Source organism: Haematobia irritans, chromosome 4, assembly GCF_050003625.1.
Source record: "Haematobia irritans isolate KBUSLIRL chromosome 4, ASM5000362v1, whole genome shotgun sequence".
Taxonomy (NCBI): Eukaryota; Metazoa; Arthropoda; class Insecta; order Diptera; family Muscidae; genus Haematobia; species Haematobia irritans.
The window spans coordinates 7,054,428-7,073,715 of record NC_134400.1 but is presented as its reverse complement, the minus strand read 5'-3'; the positions used below and the strand labels follow the sequence as shown (position 1 = coordinate 7,073,715).

Below are 19,288 nucleotides of genomic sequence, written 5' to 3'. Positions count from 1 at the left end.
TTCATTCATTAATTCCATAATTAATTTTTGTTATAGGCTTTATTTTTAATGAAAAAAATGGTTCATTAATCCTTAAAAGCGCACTGTATCTTTTAAGTTACAACCAGAAAAAAAATGCTTACACCGCAAAAAGTGAACTGTTTTATAGGATGAATGAGAGAAGTTCACCAATGTGGTATCACAATGGACTGAATAGTCTAAGTGAGCCTGATACGTCGGGCTGCCACCTAACCTCACCTGGGAGGAATGAACTACCACGCACGAAAATTGAACTAAATTTTACTCCACATTTTGAGATTTCCACAAAGCGTTGTTAAAACCAGGAAAATTTAATGCTCTGTTGTACTTTTTAACTGCAGTTCACGAAATTACATCATCTCATAGAAGAAAAAATGAACTAAAAGTAAAGAAGAAAATCATTGGTGCCAAATCATGACCATTTTAACCATATAGTAGTTCATTCTTACTATTTTTGGGAATCGTACGAAAATTTTCATTTGTTTTAGTTCATATTGAACTATTATGTACGGTCATTTATACTCACGTTTAGTTCATAAAATTTTTGAGACATATTTAAAAAAAGTAAGATTTCATTAAGCTGTGGAAATCCAATGTTTTAATTTGTAAATAAAATTTTAGTTTAATTCCCATTATTTTTAAGATACAACCACAATTTAAAAAAAAAATACAGTCCTTTTTGCAAAAATATGTTATATAGATGTTCCTTCTCTTTTGACATTTTGCATATTATATATTTATTCGGAGGAATCGGTGATCTTGTGCATTAAAGGTTTAATTAAAATTTTAATTGTTTTCATTTTAATATATTGAAAAAAAAAAAAATAATATATATATATATATATATATATATATATATATATATATATATATATATATATATATATATATATATATATATATATATATATATATATATATATATATATATATATATATATATATATATATATATATATATATATATATATATATATATATATATATATATATATATATATATATATATATATATATATATATATATATATATTTTTTTTTTTTTTTTTTTTCTATATATTAAAATAAATACAATTAAAATTTTAATTAAAACTTTAATGCACAAGATCACCGATTCCTCCGAATAAATATATAATATGCAAAATGTCAAAAGAGAAGAAACATCTATATAACATATATTGAAATATATATGAGAACTTTTCCACATTCAGCAGTCCAAACCAACATCTATCTATTGTATTATAGTTAGAGTTAAACGTGGAAGATGTTTTTGTTTATAATATTTTCCTTAAACGAAATTTCATCCATATCGGATTTGTATTTTTTTACTAGAAACTGAGAATTAAAAAGTATAACATAATCTACTGATATCATAAAAATGTTCCACTTTTTTTTTTTTTGCAGAACACTGAAAGTTATGTTAACAATTTTTACATAGATTGTGAACAATGGCCCGTATATTTGCCCGAAGCAAAATTTCAAATTTCCATTCGTATGGAGACCGAGAATAAATGGGGCTATGATTGCATCATGAATCTAACAGTAGCCAAGAAGCAGCGAAGGAAATTTCGTAAAAAAAATTAAAAGGGATATACTAGCAATGTAAAACACGTAATAAATAGTTGACTTTTCCGAATTTTTAAAAAGCCGAAAAATCTACTTTTGGAAATTTTGTCTAATTTCCACTATTTATTATAATAAATTTCAAAATTGCATTTTTCCTTATATGGGGAGTTTTTAATTTTTTTTCATAATAGCTTTAAAAAAAAGTCGAATTTTCAACTTTGGAAAAATCGATTTATAGACTTTTGATTAAGTTCAGCAATGTGGTATCACAATGGACTGAATAGTCTAAGTGAGCCTGATACATCGAGCTGCCACCTAACCTAACCTACACTCAAAGAAAAAAAATGAGAAAGAAATAAAATTTACTTTAAAAATAAAAATTTGACAAAAATTTCAACCGAATTAAAATTTTGACAAAATTTTCTATAAGAAATAACATTTTGACAAAATTTTCTATAAGAAATTACATTTTGACAAAATTTTCTATAGAAATAAAATTTTGATAAAATTTTCTATAGAAATAAAATTTTGACAAAATTTTCTATAGAAATAAAATTTTGACTAAATTTTCTATAGAAATAAAAATTTCCATAGAAATAAAATTTTGACAAATATTTCAACAGAATTAAAATTTTGACAAAATTTTCTATAGAAATAAAATTTTGACAAATATTTCATCAGAATTAAAATTTTGACAAAACTTTCTACAGAAATAAAATTTTGACAAAATTTTCTATAGAAATAAAATTTTGACAAAATTGTCTATAAAAATAAAATATTGACAAAATTTTCTATAGAAATAAAATTTTGACAAATATTTCAACAGAATTAAAATTTTGACAAAATTTTCTAAAGAAATAAAATTTTGACAAAATTTTCTATAGAAATAAAATTTTGACAAAATTGTCTATAAAAATAAATTTTTGACAAAATTTTCCATAGAAATAAAATTTTGACAAAATTTTCTATAGAATAAAAAATTGTGACAAAATTTTCTATAGTAATAAAATTTTGACCAAATTTTCTATAGAAAAAAGTTTTTACAAAATTTTCGATAGAAAAAAAATTTTAAAAAAATTTTCTATAGAAATAAAATTTTTGAGAAAGTTTTCTATAGAAATAAAATTTTAACAAAATTTTCTATAGAAATAAAATTTTTGAGAAAATTTTCTATAGACATAAAATTTTGACAAAGTTTTTTTAAAGAAATAAAATTTTCTTTAAATTCATTATCGTTAAAATTTTAAATATACTTTATTTTATCGCTTATAGGAGGGCTAAAAAAAAACAATTTTTTTTGCATACTAACCACAAAAATTTGATCAATCGAATTTTTAAAAAGCCGAAAAATCTACTTTTGGAAATTTTGTCTAATATTTCCCCTATTTATTATAATAAATTTCAAAATTGCATTTTTCCTTATATGGGGACTTTTTAATTTTTTTCATAATAGCTTTAAAAAAAGTCGAATTTCCAACTTTGGAAAAATCGATTTATAGACTTTTGACTGAATAGTCTAAGTGAGCCTGATACATCGGGCTGCCAACTAACCTAACCTAACATACACTCAAAGAAAAAAATGAGAAAGAAATAAAATTTTCTTTAAAAATAAAATTTTGACAAATATTTCAACAGAATTAAAATTTTGACAAAATTTTCTATAAGAAATAAAATTTTGACAACATTTTCTATAGAAATAAAATTTTGACAAAATTTTCTATAGAAATAAAATTTTGACAACATTTTCTATAGAAATAAAATTTTGACTAAATTTTCTATAGAAATAAAAATTTCCATAGAAATAAAATGTTGACAAATATTTCAACAGACAAAATTTTCTATAGAAATAAAATTTTGACAAAATTTTCTAAAGAAATAAAATTTTGACAAAATTTTCTATAGAAATAAATTTTTGACAAAATTGTCTATAGAAATAAATTTTTGACAAAATTTTCCATAGAAATAAAATTTTGACAAAATTTTCTATAGTAATAAAATTTTGACAAAATTTTCTATAGAAATACATTTTTGACAAAATTTTCTATAGAAAAAAAGTTTTTACAAAATTTTCTATAGAAATAAAATTTTAACAAAATTTTCTATAGAAATAAAATTTTAACAAAATTTTCTATAGAAATAAAATTTTTGAAAAAATTTTCTATAGACATAAAATTTTGACAAAGTTTTTTAAGGAAATAAAATTTTGAGAAAATTTTCTTTAAATTCAATATCGTTAAAATTTTTAATTTGCATACCCAAAAATGTATCGCTTATAGGAGGGCTATTCATATATTCGCAAAAAAAAAAGCATTTTTTTTGCATACTAACCACAAAATATTTGTTTGTTTAATTTGGTAGATTTGTGGTACAACTTTCTTTAAAGTTTGGAAGATTATCTTTGGTATAGTTATGCCCTGGGATCATTTTACACTTCTCCAGGTAGTCATGATAATCATCACCGACTTTATTTGGAACCCAGCATTACCATTTTTTCTAAAAATGTTCACAAATAGTGTCTCTTGCAAATAAATTTAAAAAAGTGACTCACGTTTTTGTAAAGAAAAAAATTATAAAAAAAATTGTTTTTATGTTTTTGCAAAATTGCGAAGTTTCATTTTTAAATAAATTTAAATGAACCTAACATTGATTTTATATTCATTTCATCGAAAATCAAACCTTTAAATTAACTCTTTAGGGGAGAATCGCATTTACCTAGTAGAGAACATTTTCATTGCATATCCTCAGGCGTCACAATTGTGTGCTCGATTATATTATGGTATATGAAGAAATCGTAAGATTCCTATCTTGGCAAAGTCAGACTAAGCGCATATTATATTCTCTGAAATACGATTCAGACGTATAAAGACCAAAAAAGACCAAGAAAGCTTATCCCTTTGAAAGGAGAGACGATATCAACAATTATCAAAAATTTCAATCAGATATGGAAACTAAGTCTTCCCGTTTCTGGCATGTACGTTTTATGTTGACAAATGTCCTTGAATTAATATTTGATTTTAGACACTCTAGTTACAGCTCCATACATAATTCATGGTACTGCATGCATGTCTTCAATATGCTCCTTACACCACCACTATTTGAAGTTCCCAGTTCAGACTCCAGGAAAACGTAACAGACATCTGATGTACTTTTAGTTTTTTGTTTTTCTTATTCGCTTGCTTTTGTTGGTCCAAAGTCTTCGTCTGAATACCACCATAGCAGATCTTCTTCAGTCTGTTGCACTTCATTACAAAGAAGTACTTTTTACATCCTGCAAAGGTTAGCATTGCTGTTGTTGTTGTTGTTGCTTTTTTCACTCCTGTTGGCACTTTCAATTTAGAGCATTCCTTATGCTTTTGCTAGGTTGGTGTGTTTTTTCGCGTTCGCATTAATGCAATGTAAATGCATGCTAGGTGGAAAAATTGTGTGCGTGTATGTGGGTTTCATGCATCCATGCAACGGAAACATGGAAAGGGAAATGGAAACGGAAGTGCCACCAAGTGTTTGCCTTGCAATTTTTGCTCTTTGAAAATTTCTAGTCACGCATAAAATCCGATTTTCAGCGCATACTTTAATACCGGAATTCACATGACGGTAGTGGTGGTGGTGGTGATGGTTCCGCACTTTCCTTTTGAGATGGAACATTATGGTTTGCGTGACTAGGATGCAAACAAGGACTCCTATTACAGGAAGAAGGAGAGCAAAAGTGTGAAAGCAAGCTTACAGGACATTTTGTTGCAATTGTTTGTTGTTGTAGTCAAGGCAATAGTTGATTGGATTTTTGTTGTTTTTTTTTCTTACCAACACCCATGCGAATAGTGAATTCTCTGTTTGCTTGGATATCCTTGGTAGATTTTCTAATATAATTTTTCAATGGTTAGTAACAATTTGTCCTTAATAGTTTTGATAGTTTTTTCGGGAAGTTTAGTTACTTTTAACTGACGGCTTTTACTTACAATAGTTTAGTTTAAATTAATCCCTAAAGATCTAAAGCGGGTTTCCTTAGCATCCAATAGTTATATTTCGTTTTGCATTACCGTCATGGGTGATACGAAAATATTTATTAAATAGATTTATTGGTATATATTTTTTAATTTATATAAATACAATTTTGAGAATATTTTCTATAGAAATAAAATTTTTAGAAAATTTATATAAAAATAAAGTTTTGGACAAATTTTCTATAGAAATAAAATTTTGAACACATTTTCTATAGAAAAAATTGAGCACATTTTCTAAATAAAATTTTGAGAAAGTATTCCGTAGAAAAAAAAAATAGAATGGAAATAAGATTTTGACCAACATTTCAATAGAAAAACCATTTGGCCTATTTTTTATAGCAATAAAATTATTAGAAAATTTTCTATAGAAATAAAACGTGACCAAATTGTTTATATAAATAAAATTTTTAGAAAATTTCCTTTAGAGACAAAATCTTTAGAAAATTTTCTATAGAAATTAATTTTTGTCTATAGAAATAAAATTTTGACAAAATTTTCTATAGAAGTAAAAGATAGACATAATTTTCCATAGAAATAAAATTTTGACAAAATGTTCCATAGAAATAAAATTTTGACATTTTCTATAGAAATAAAATTTTGACAAAATTTTCTACATAATTAAATTTTTGACAAAATGTTCTATAGAAATAAAATTTTGGCAAAATTTGCTACAGAATTAAATTCTTGACAAAATTTTCTATAGATATAAAATTTTGACAAAATTTCCTATAGATATAAAATTTTCTATAGAAATAAAATTTTGACAAAATTTTCTATAGAAATACAATGTTGACAAAATTTTCTATAGAAATAAAAGTTAGACAAAATTTTCCATAGAAATAAAATTTTGACAAAATGTTCCATAGAAATAAAATTTTGACAAAATTTTCTATAGAAATAAACTTTTGACAAAATTTTCTATAGAATAAAAAATTGTGACAAAATTTTCTATAGAAATAAATTTTTGACAAAATTTTCTATAGATATAAAATGTTGATAAAATTTTCTATAGATATAACATTTTGACAAAATTTTCTACAGAATTAAATTTTTGATAAAATTTTCTATATGTTAGATATAAAATTTTGACAAAATTTCGTAAAAATATAAAATTTTGAAAAAATTTTCTACAGAATTAAATTTTTGACAAATTTTTCTATAGAAATAAAATCTTGACAAAATGTTCTATAGAAATAAAATTTTGGCAAAATTTTCTACAGAATTAAATTCTTGACAAAATGTTCTATAGATATAAAATTTTTTCAAAATTTCCTATAGATATACAATTTTCTACAGAATTAAATTTTGACCAAATTTTCTATAGAAATAAAATTTTGACAAAATTTTCTATAGAAATAAAATTTTGACAAAATTTTCTATAGAAATAAAATGTTAACAAAATTTTCTATAGAAATAAAATTTTGACAAAATTTTCTATAGAAGTAAAAGATAGACATAATTTTCCATAGAAATAAAATTTTGACAAAATGTTCCATAGAAATAAAATTTTGACATTTTCTATAGAAATAAAATTTTGACAAAATTTTCTACAGAATTAAATTTTTGACAAAATGTTCTATAGAAATAAAATTTTGGCAAAATTTGCTACAGAATTAAATTCTTGACAAAATTTTCTATAGATATAAAATTTTGACAAAATTTCCTATAGATATTAAATTTTCTATAGAAATAAAATTTTGACAAAATTTTCTATAGAAATAAAATGTTGACAAAATTTTCTATAGAAATAAAAGTTAGACAAAATTTTCCATAGAAATAAAATTTTGACAAAATGTTCCATAGAAATAAAATTTTGACAAAATTTTCTATAGAAATAAAAGTTAGATAAAATTTTCTATAGAAATAAACTTTTGACAAAATTTTCTATAGAAATAAAATTTTGACAAAATTTTCTACAGAATTAAATTTTTGACAAAATTTTCTATAGATATAAAATTTTGACAAAATTTCCTATAGATATAAAATTTGCTACAGAATTAAATTTTGATAAAATTTTCTATAGAAATAAAATTTTGACAAAATTTTCAATAGAAATGAAATTTTGACAAAATTTTCTATAGAAGTAAAAGTTAGACAAAATTTTCCATAGAAATAAAATTTTGACAAAATGTTCCATAGAAATAAAATGTTGTCATTTTCTATAGAAATAAAATGTTGACAATATTTTCTATAGAAATAAAATTTTGACAAAATGTTCTATTGGAATAAAATTTTGACAAAATTTTCTATAGAAATAAAATTTTGAGAATTTGCACCTTATGCGTTGATCAGTAGCTCAAGTAGTTAAATCGAATAATGGTATATATGGCAACTCACTCCCGCTCTTTTCACAATATCTTAGATTAATTTTCTGTTACCTTAACCCAAATTACCAACTGCTTTCTTCTGATACCTTGAGGAACAATGTAAAATGTAGTTTATTTTAAATCCGAGTTATTTTCCTGTGACTTCCTATAATTATCTAATATACAGTTGGCCAGTTGCACAGCTGCTTTATTATCCACAAAAGCCACATGCATTTATTTGTATATCATTCATATGGACTATGTCAATTTCTGATGAGCAATTTCTTTATAATTAACGACAAAAACCATCATTTTTTTTGTCCATTATATGGGCATCTACGTCGTATGATTACTTTTATTATCATGGACAATAGAGCGTATGCTTATTTCCAATGGGGTATATCTCGGTCTAGGGAGTGTATGATTGTTAGAAATTCATGTTCAACATTTTTTGTGGCAAATAACCCCAATTTCCATTAGAAATCTCATTACTTTACAAAGGCAATAAAATTAATGATGAAATATATTTTTTCTTTGGGATAACCTTACTCATAGTATAATTGTCCTTCAATTTATTTACCTTGAAATTTACTGAAACATAAAATTAATGATCGGCTTATAAGCTGTGTGGGTAGTATCCTTCATGTCTAAATAATTCCTTACTCAACATACATGGGAATCGAAACATTTGTGTTAGATTGCCATTTGAATGGCATCTATGTATGAAGGTAAAATAGAACATTTATGACAAATCGTCAAGACTCATAAACCTGAAATGTTTTGTGTGGTGGTATTTAATAAAATTACTTAGGTGACCCAAAATACAGATATAGGACTTCAGTCCAGTCAATATGACATGCATGTGAAAAAAACTAAAACCGAAACAATAAAAACCGAAAAATCTAAGCTAAATTAGAGGTTGCAAAACTCCCCCTCTTAATGTGAGGATCTATTTAACTTCATCTAAGGGGAAAGTAATAAATGGTTATACCAAAACATTTGCCACCTTTTGCGAAAGCAATTTTCGTTTGCAATCTTTCAGAAGCACAGACTCAAGTTACCCTTACTTATACACTTACCTTTAATGGAAGATCTTGGGTTGTAGGTCCTTGGAAATACATTCGAATTTGATGTTGTGTTGTATCGTAGTAAATCGGATTTTATTTCACCATCCCTCTGTGTGAAGTGTAGTAGCATTTTGAGTGGTTAACCTTTGTCCCATCCATCCATTCCAGCACCGCAATATAATTAATCATTGAGGTATGGGAACCACAAAATTCGACAATGTTTCAAATTTTATGCTGTAGTGCAGTATAGCATTCCCAATGGTTATTACTTAAGGAGCATCTCTGAAATGAAATGGCTTTGGGGGAATAATTCCCAGAATTTTGTTGAATCAATGGAGGGTTCAATATTGCGTGGAACTCATAACCATTAAAAAATTTTGTTGTAAGATCATGCGGCAAATGCAATGCAATATAGTTGCAAATTATTTTACCTGTAAAACAAAATAAACGATTATTAGTTTCGATGAAATATTCGGTTAATATGGGGTCAATAATAAATTATCCATATTTTTGATATTAGATGCCAAAAATAGCTTTAATACATATCACAATAACGATGGATTTAAAGCAAAATATAGAAAATTTTGTCAAAATTTTATTTCTATAGAATATTTTGTCAAAATTCGATTTCTATAGAAAATTTTGTCAACATTTTATTTCTATAGAAAATTTTGTCAAAATTTTATTTCTATAGAAAATTTTGTCAAAATTTTATTTCTATAGAAAATTTTATCAAAATTTTATTTCTATCGAAAATTTTGTTAAAATTTTATTTCTATAGAAAATTTTGTCAAAATTTTATTTCTATAGAACATTTTGTCAAAATTTAATTTCTATAGAAAATTTTGTCAAAATTTCATTTCTATAGAAAATTTTCTCAAAATTTTATTTCTATAGAAAATTTTGTCAAAATTTTATTTCTATAGAAAATTTTGTCAAAATTTTATTTCTATAGAAAATTTTGTCAAAATTTTATTTCTATAGAAAATTTTGTCAAAATTTTATTTCTATAGAAAATTTGGCAAAATTTTATTTTGATAGAAAATTTTCTCAAAATTTTATTTCTATAGAAATTTTTTTTTTAATTTTATTTCTACAGAAAATTTTTTTAAAAATTTATTTCTACAGAAAATTTTGTCAAAATTTAATTTCTATAGAAAATTTTGTCAAAATTTAATTTCTATAGAAAATTTTATCAAAATTTAATTTCTATAGATAATTTTGTCAAAATTGTATTCTGCAGAAAATTTTGTCAAATTTTTTTTTTTCTTAGAAAATTTTGTCAAAATTTTATTTCTATAGAAAAATTTGTCAAAATTTTATTTTTGTAGAAAATTATATCAAAATTTTATTTCTATCGAAATTTTTGTCAAAGTTTTATTTCTATAGAAAATTTTGTCAACATTTTATTTCTATAGAAAATTTTATCAAAATTTTATCCTATACAAAATTTTGTCAAAATTTTATTTCTATAGAAAATTTTGTTAAAATTTTATTTCTATAGAAAATGTTGTCAAAATTTTATTTCTATAGAATTTTTTTTTTTCAAAATTTTATTTTTATAGAAAATTTTGTCAAAATTTTATTTCTATAGAAAATTATGCCAAAATTTTATTTCTATTAAAATGTTTGTGAAATTTTTATTTCTATCGAAATTTTTGTGAAATTTTTATTTCTATAGAAAATTTTGACAAAATTTTATTTCTATAGAAAATTTTGTCAAAATTTTATTTCTATAGAAAATTTTGTCAAAATTTTATTTCTATAGAACATTTTGTCAAAATTTAATTTCTATAGAAAATTTAGTCAAAATTTTATTTCTATAGAAAATTTTGTCAAAATTATTTTTCTATAGAAAATGTCAACATTTTATTCCTATAGAAAATGTTATAAAAATTTTATTCTATACAAAATTTTGTCAAAATTTTATTTCTATAGAAAATTTTGTCAAAATTTTATTTCTATAGAAAATTTTATCAAAATTTAAATTTTATTTCTATAGAAAATTTTGTCAAAATTTTATTTCTATAGAAAATTTTGTCAAAATTATTTTTCTATAGAAAATGTTGTCAACATTTTATTCCTATAGAAAATGTTATCAAAATTTTATTCTATACAAAATTTTGTCAAAATTTTATTTCTATAGAAAATTTTGTCAAAATTTTATTTCTATAGAAAATTTTGTCAAAATTTTATTTCTATAGAAAATTTGGCAAAATTTTATTTTGATAGAAAATTTTCTCAAAATTTTATTTCTATAGAAATTTTTTTTTTAATTTTATTTCTACAGAAAATTTTTTTAAAAATTTATTTCTACAGAAAATTTTGTCAAAATTTAATTTCTATAGAAAATTTTGTCAAAATTTAATTTCTATAGAAAATTTTATCAAAATTTAATTTCTATAGATAATTTTGTCAAAATTGTATTCTGCAGAAAATTTTGTCAAATTTTTTTTTTTCTTAGAAAATTTTGTCAAAATTTTATTTCTATAGAAAAATTTGTCAAAATTTTATTTTTGTAGAAAATTATATCAAAATTTTATTTCTATCGAAATTTTTGTCAAAGTTTTATTTCTATAGAAAATTTTGTCAACATTTTATTTCTATAGAAAATTTTATCAAAATTTTATCCTATACAAAATTTTGTCAAAATTTTATTTCTATAGAAAATTTTGTTAAAATTTTATTTCTATAGAAAATGTTGTCAAAATTTTATTTCTATAGAATTTTTTTTTTCAAAATTTTATTTCTATAGAAAATTTTGTCAAAATTTTATTTCTATAGAAAATTATGCCAAAATTTTATTTCTATTAAAATGTTTGTGAAATTTTTATTTCTATCGAAATTTTTGTGAAATTTTTATTTCTATAGAAAATTTTGACAAAATTTTATTTCTATAGAAAATTTTGTCAAAATTTTATTTCTATAGAAAATTTTGTCAAAATTTTATTTCTATAGAACATTTTGTCAAAATTTAATTTCTATAGAAAATTTAGTCAAAATTTTATTTCTATAGAAAATTTTGTCAAAATTATTTTTCTATAGAAAATGTCAACATTTTATTCCTATAGAAAATGTTATAAAAATTTTATTCTATACAAAATTTTGTCAAAATTTTATTTCTATAGAAAATTTTGTCAAAATTTTATTTCTATAGAAAATTTTATCAAAATTTAAATTTTATTTCTATAGAAAATTTTGTCAAAATTTTATTTCTATAGAAAATTTTGTCAAAATTATTTTTCTATAGAAAATGTTGTCAACATTTTATTCCTATAGAAAATGTTATCAAAATTTTATTCTATACAAAATTTTGTCAAAATTTTATTTCTATAGAAAATTTTGTCAAAATTTTATTTCTATAGAAAATTTTATCAAAATTTTATTTCTATAGAAAATTTTGTTAAAATTTTATTTCTATAGAAAATTTTGTCAAAATTTTATTTCTATAGAACATTTTGTCAAAAATTAATTTCTATAGAAAATTTTGTCAAAATTTCATTTCTATAGAAAATTTTGTCAAAATTGTATTTCTATATAAATTGTTGTCAAAATTTTATTTCTATAGAAAATTTTATCAAAATATTATTTCTATAGAAAATTTTGTCAAAATTTTATTTCTATAGAAAATTTTTTCAAAATTTTATTTTGATAGAAAATTATATCAAAATTTTATTTCTATCGAAATTTTTGTCAAATTTAACAACATTTTATTTCTATATAAAATTTAATCAAATTTTTATTTCTATAGAAAATTTTGTCAAAATTTTATTTCTTTAGAAAATGTTGTCAAATTTTATTTCTATAGAAATTTTGATCAAAATTTTATTCTATATAAAATTTTGTCAAAATTTTATTCTATACAAAACTTTGCCAACATTTCATTTCTATAGAAAATGTTGTCAAAATTTTATTTCTATAGAAAATTTTATCAAAATTTTATTTCTATAAACATTTTGTCAAAATTTTATTTCTATAGAAAATTTTGTCAAAATTTTATTTCTATAGAAAATTTTGTCAAAATTTTATTGCTATAGAAAATTTTCTCAAAATTTTATTTCTATAGAAAATTTTTTCAATTTTTTATTTCTATAGAAAACTTATCAAAAATTTCTTTCTATTGCAAGTTTTGTAAAAATTTTATTTCTTTAGAAAATTTTGTCAAAATTTTATTTCTATATAAAATTTTGTCAATTTTTTATTTCTATAAAAAAATTTGTCAACATTTTATTTTTATAGAAAATTTTCTCAAAATTTTATTTCTATAGAAAATTTTGTCAAAATTTGATTTCTATGGAAATAAAGTTTTGAGCAAGGACACTTTAATTGAGATTGAATTCCGTTTCATCTTAAACCCTAAGCATTTAACACAAACAGAAACTCCGCATAATGCCATTCTTATCTCACAAATAAATCCAAATGCCATTTGTTTCACTACTTATAATGATTTTTAGAAAAAGTTGCAGGAGCACAATTTGGTGTAATAGAGCTGATAATAAACCAAAAAAAAAACACCCCCTCCAAGTAACCAACTTCCATCAACTTTAAGAGTTTCCTTTAGCAAAAGTATAAGCCATTAGTATAGCATTATAGCCCGAATAGAAAGGAGTTTGGGAAGTGAAATTTTTTGTTGTCGTATTATCAGTAACACATATGGATGTGTCGCTTCAATGTTCGACACATCCTGTATCCGTTCTCTTCTTGGATATTATAGAAAGGGAGGGGGCAGAAGAAAATCCCTTTGGCTTTAAGTTGACATAAAACGATGGCTCATCACACAGCATGAAATGGTCCAGGAAACCAAATTTTCTTTTAGAAAACATAACCAAAAGTTCTTGGGGAGAATGTTTTTTTACAGTTGGCCAAGACCAGAGATGGTATTTCACTGGCGCTGTTGAAGTTTGAGAATAAATGGCCGTTTCCATTGGTGGTCGGAGACTTTATTCGTGATAACCCAACTCCGTGTTTATTTGTTAACGATATTGCCTTGCCTTTTTGACTCAATGTCCTGTAGCTGCTAATGCTCTTTCAGTCTTTCTCAATATCTTCCGTATGTCATTTGCTTATCTTTAGAAAATGTTGTCCATTTCTTTGGTGTTCTTCCTCGTCTTCTTGGTAGTTTATATCAGTGGTGTTAGTCACAGTCAAAGTGGGTCTCTGTTTCTTGCCAACTTAAGGGCTTAGCTTTTAGCTTGAAAAAGAAAACTTTTTGTTCTTGACCATAGTTTTACCATTGGCAATGTGGTTTATGTACTACAGGGATGTGCTGTTGTAGCTTTTCGGTCTACTGTGGGGGCATTTGTCCATGTCCATGAAAAATCAATTTTTTAAAGTGGTTTGTTTTTCAACTAAGGAAATTTTTTGTTAATATTTCCTTAGTCTATTTAATTTTATTAATCCTAAATGTAAAGCTAGATAGGTCCCTAAAAAATATCGTAATTTTCCCAAATCTTTAAGGGAAGGTCAAAATTTTTGGATCCAAGTAAGCATTTTTTTCTTTGAGTACAGCGCCATATATCCTTCAAACCTTTCCCTTAGAAAGCTTGCTCATGACAAAGATCGATATAAATTTTTAACAAAATTTTCTACAGGAATAAAGTTTTGACAAAATTTTCTATAGAAATAAAATTTTAACAAAATTTTCTATAGAAATAAAATTTTGACAAAATTTTCTATAGAAATAAAATTTTGACAAAATTTTCTATAGAAATAAAATTTTAACAAAATTGTCAAAAGAAATAAAATTTTAACAAAAATTGCAAAAGAAATAAAATGTTGAAAAATTTTCCAAAGAAATAAAATTTTGACAAAGATCGAGGGAGTTTCTATTAGCCGAGAAAATTTAAAAAGCACGAAGGCTACACACAGAAGAGTTATCAGCATTGTTGAATGCAGATAAACCTCTAGATAAAATTTCAATTATAATAGAACCTATAACAATTTGTATGCATTACAGTGGCTCCCATAAGGTTACTCTCACATAAGTTTTTTTTTTTTGTAAGTTCTCAAATCAAATCTTCACCAATAGCTTTTAATATGAATAAAATCCCCCCTCACAATTTCTCATTATTTCCAAAAAATTTATCGAATTTATAAAATTGCTTCCACTGTTTGGATAGCTTTCTTGGTCACTGCAAGTGCCGAAAAGTTTAATAAGCTCAGTTCCGTTTTGTTCACTCACCCAAACTTATCCACAAGAATTCTATCAAAGCCAAAGATGTGGTGAAAGAGATTTCTTTTGCCAAGGCCACAAAGGACTGGCAATAGCATGTTAGAAATGTGGAGGGTGTTGTCGACTCCATTAGGGCTTACATGGGAGTGTGGTTATACCCTAAAGCATATAGTGGTCAGCGAAAAATAATGGGGTCATATAGGGCTAAAAGAAATGTTTGCTGTTTTGAGCCTATCTTGTTTGGGCTATTCACTTGGCACAAAGCCGATTTTGAATTAAGATATATCTAATACACGCACCACAGAAATATGAGCACTTCAAAAATTTTTTAAAGAGAATATTACTTTTTACGACAAACTTTTGTCAAAATTTTATTTCTATGGAAAATTTTGTCAAAATTTTATTTCTATAGAAAATTCTGTCAAATTTTTTTTTTCTATAAAAAATTCTGTCAAAATGTTTATCTATAGAAAATTTTGTCAAAATTTTATTTCTATAGAAAATTTTGTCAAAATTTTATTTCTATAGAAAATTTTGTCAAAATTTTATTTCTATAGAAAATTTTGTCAAAATTTTATTTCTATAGAAAATTTTGTCAAAATTTTATTTCTAAAGAAAATTTTGTAAATATTTTATTTCTATAGAAAATTTTGTAAATATTTTATTTCTATAGAAAATTTTCTAAATTTTTTTTATTTATTTATTATAGATAGTTTTCTAAAAATTTTATTTCTATAGAAAATTTTCTAAATATTTTATTTCTATAGAAAATATTGTCAATATTTTATTTATGTACAAAATTTTGTCAAAATTTTATTTCTATAGAAAATTTTTTCCAAATTTTATTTCTTAAAAAAAATTTTGTCAATTTTTTATGTCTATCGAAAATTTTGCCAAAATGTTATTTCTATAGCAAATTTTGTCAAAATTTTATTTCTATATTTTATTTCTATAGAAAATATTCTAAAAATTTTATTTTATTTATTTTTTTATAGACAATTTTCTAAAAATTTTATTTCTATAGAAAATGTTGTCAAAATTTTATTTCTATATTTTATTTCTATAGAAAATATTCTAAAAAATTTATTTTATTTATTTTTTTATAGACAATTTTCTAAAAATTTTATTTCTATAGAAAATGTTGTCAAAATTGTATTCCTATAAAAAATTTTGTGAACATTTTATTTCTTAAGAAAATTTTGTCAAATTTTTATTTCTATAGAAAATTTTGTCTAAATTTTAATTCTATAGAACATTTTGTCAAAATTTTATTTCTATAGAACATTTTGTCAAAATTCCTATTTCTATAAAAAAATTTGTCAACGTTTTATTTCTATACAAAATTTTAGTTCTATAGAAAATTTTGTCAAAATTTTAGTTCTATAGAAAATTTTGTCAAAATTTTATTTCTATAGAAAATTCTGTCAAAATTTTATTTCTATAGAAAATTTTGTCAAAATTTTATTTCTATAGAAAATTTTGTCAAAATTTTATTTCTATAGAAAATTTTGTCAAAATTTTATTTCTATAGAAAATTTTGTCAAAATTTTATTTCTATAGAAAATTTTGTCAAAATTTTATTTCTATAGAAAATTTTGTAGATATTTTATTTCTATAGAAAATTTTGTTAATATTTTATTTCTATAGCAAATATTCTATTTTTTTTTATTTATTTATTATAAATAGTTTTCTAAAAATTTTATTTCAATAGAAAATTTTCTAAAAATTTTATTTCTATAGAACATTTTGTCAACATTTTATTTCTGTACAAAATTTTTTCAAAATTTTATTTCTATAGAAAATTTTGTCCAAATTTTGTTAAGAAAATTTTGTCAAAATGTTATTTCTATAGCAAATTTTGTCAAAAATGTTATATCTATAGCAAATTTTGATAAAATTTTATTTTTATAGAAAATTTTGTCAAAATTTTTAGTTCTATAGAAAATTTTGTCAAAATTGTAATTCTATATTTTATTTCTAAAGAAAATATTCTAAAAATTTTATTTTATTTATTTTTTATAGACAATTTTGTAAAAATTTTATTTCTATAGAAAATTTTGTCAAAAATGTTATATCTATAGCAAATTTTGATAAAATTTTATTTTTATAGAAAATTTTGTCAAAATTTTTAGTTCTATAGAAAATTTTGTCAAAATTGTATTTCTATATTTTATTTCTAAAGAAAATATTCTAAAAATTTTATTTTATTTATTTTTTATAGACAATTTTGTAAAAATTTTATTTCTATAGAAAATTTTGTAAACATTTTATTTCAGTACAAAATTTTGTCAAAATTTTATTTCTATAAAAAATTTTGTGAACATTTTATTTCTATAAAAAATTTTGTGAAAATTTTATTTCTTAAGAAAATTTTGTCAAATTTTTAATTCTATAGAAAATTTTGGCTAAATTATATTTCTTAAGAAAATTTTGTCAAAATTTTATTTCTATAGAAAATATTCTAAAAATTTTATTTTATTTATTTATTATAGACAATTTTCTAAAAATTTTATTTCTATACAAAATTTTGTCAAAGTTTTATTTCTATAAAAAATTGTTGGACATTTTATTTCTTAAGAAAATTTTGTCAAATTTTTATTTCTATACAAAAATTTGTCTAAATTTTAATTCTATAGAACATTTTGTCAAAATTTTATTTCTATAGAAAATTTTGTAAATTTTTTTTATTTCTGTAGAAAATGTTATCGAATTTTTATTTCTATGGAACATTTTGTCACAATTTTATTTCTTTAGAAAAGTTTTTCAAAATTTTATTTATAAAGAAAATTTTATCAAAATTTTATTTCTATAGAAAATTTTATCAACAATTTTATTTCTGTAGAAAATTTAAAAATTTTTTTTTTCTATAGAAACATTGTTTTCTGTTTTCTCTCTAAGTCTTCTAGACTCCAAAATAACCTCACCTCTGAGATCAATCGAATTTCTAACTATAAAAAAAAATCCACAAATTCATAATCCTTCTTTTACCCAACCATTTGGTCTTCATCCATTTGGCTTAAATTCCCAAATCTCCACATTTTTGTTTTTTATTGTGTATGTCCTTTTGTTAGCCATTTCATATATCCATTACCACTCGTATTGCGTTGTGAATTTTATGGCATATATTTCGTGATTTTTTTCGGTTAAAATTTCCATTTGTTCTCGCGAGCTGACATCTGAATAAGTCATGGGCAAAAACAAAAATGATGTTTGGGATGCCACTGTCGTCGGTATTGTCATCTGTATGTCACCAAAAAAAAACTCCGCAAATAACCATGCCGACATTTGACATAGGTCATGGATGGACATATGGGCTATGGAAACCAACATTGGAAATATGATGACATTCATGACACCCAAAAGAAGGGAGGATGAAAAATCAAAAAGCAATTAACAAGAGAACCAAAGGGACAACGTAAAACATTTGCTCCTTGCATTGTAAACAATGTGAATGGGATGTTACCTTTTTAGTGACATTTTGACATTAACATTCAGATTTTTAATGTGAAATAAATTCGTTTCTTTAATTTTCTAAGGAAAATTGGTTATTATAAAAAAAAAAAATACTTTTCGCTTACTTATAAGGATGAAAATAAAAAACATTGCCATTACTTCCTGAGCTCTTATGATAAAAAACTCAAAGTCATAAAGCCGTTTTTTCTATTTGGAGATTCAGCAAATGGCAAAGCCTTTGAGTGGTATTGTGTTCAGTTTTGTTTTGGCCACCTTTTTGTAGAATACACTGAAGTCACCTTTCATTCAGCTTTACAGTTTTTTCTACGAAATTGTTCATGCATTTACTTTCGGCCCCTCCTCCCCTCCTTATTCAGGCAATCATTCAGTTAAGCACAACGTGAATAACTTAATTCAATTTTCGCGAAACGTGATCAATTTTGTGGAAACTTTTAAGGCTTCCAATAAATGCGTAACATTTGCGAAAAACGAAAGGGTCATACATATCTAAGAAAGAGGTTTTAATAAAAAATTATGTTTACAATTTAATTCACTTTATTAAAAGTTTTTTTTTTTCAATAGAAAATTTTGTGAAAATTTCATTTTCATTGCCAACATGTTATTTCTATCGAAAATTTTGTAAAAATTTTATTTGTATAGAAAATTTTGTTAAAGTTTTATTTCTATAGAAAATGTTGTCAAAATGTT

The 19,288-nt window shown here is 22.7% G+C and overlaps 1 protein-coding gene across 2 annotated transcripts in view; it reads right to left on the bottom strand.

The window, feature by feature from the left end:
- cmpy (crimpy) overlaps positions 1-19,288 on the bottom strand; it is a 465,170-nt gene that overhangs the window by 186,286 nt on the left and 259,596 nt on the right. For both annotated transcript variants that reach the window (XM_075304859.1, XM_075304858.1), the window contains exon 6: positions 8,968-9,386. The gene's annotated coding sequence lies outside the window, so the exon portion shown is untranslated. The remainder of the gene's footprint in view (positions 1-8,967; positions 9,387-19,288) is intronic.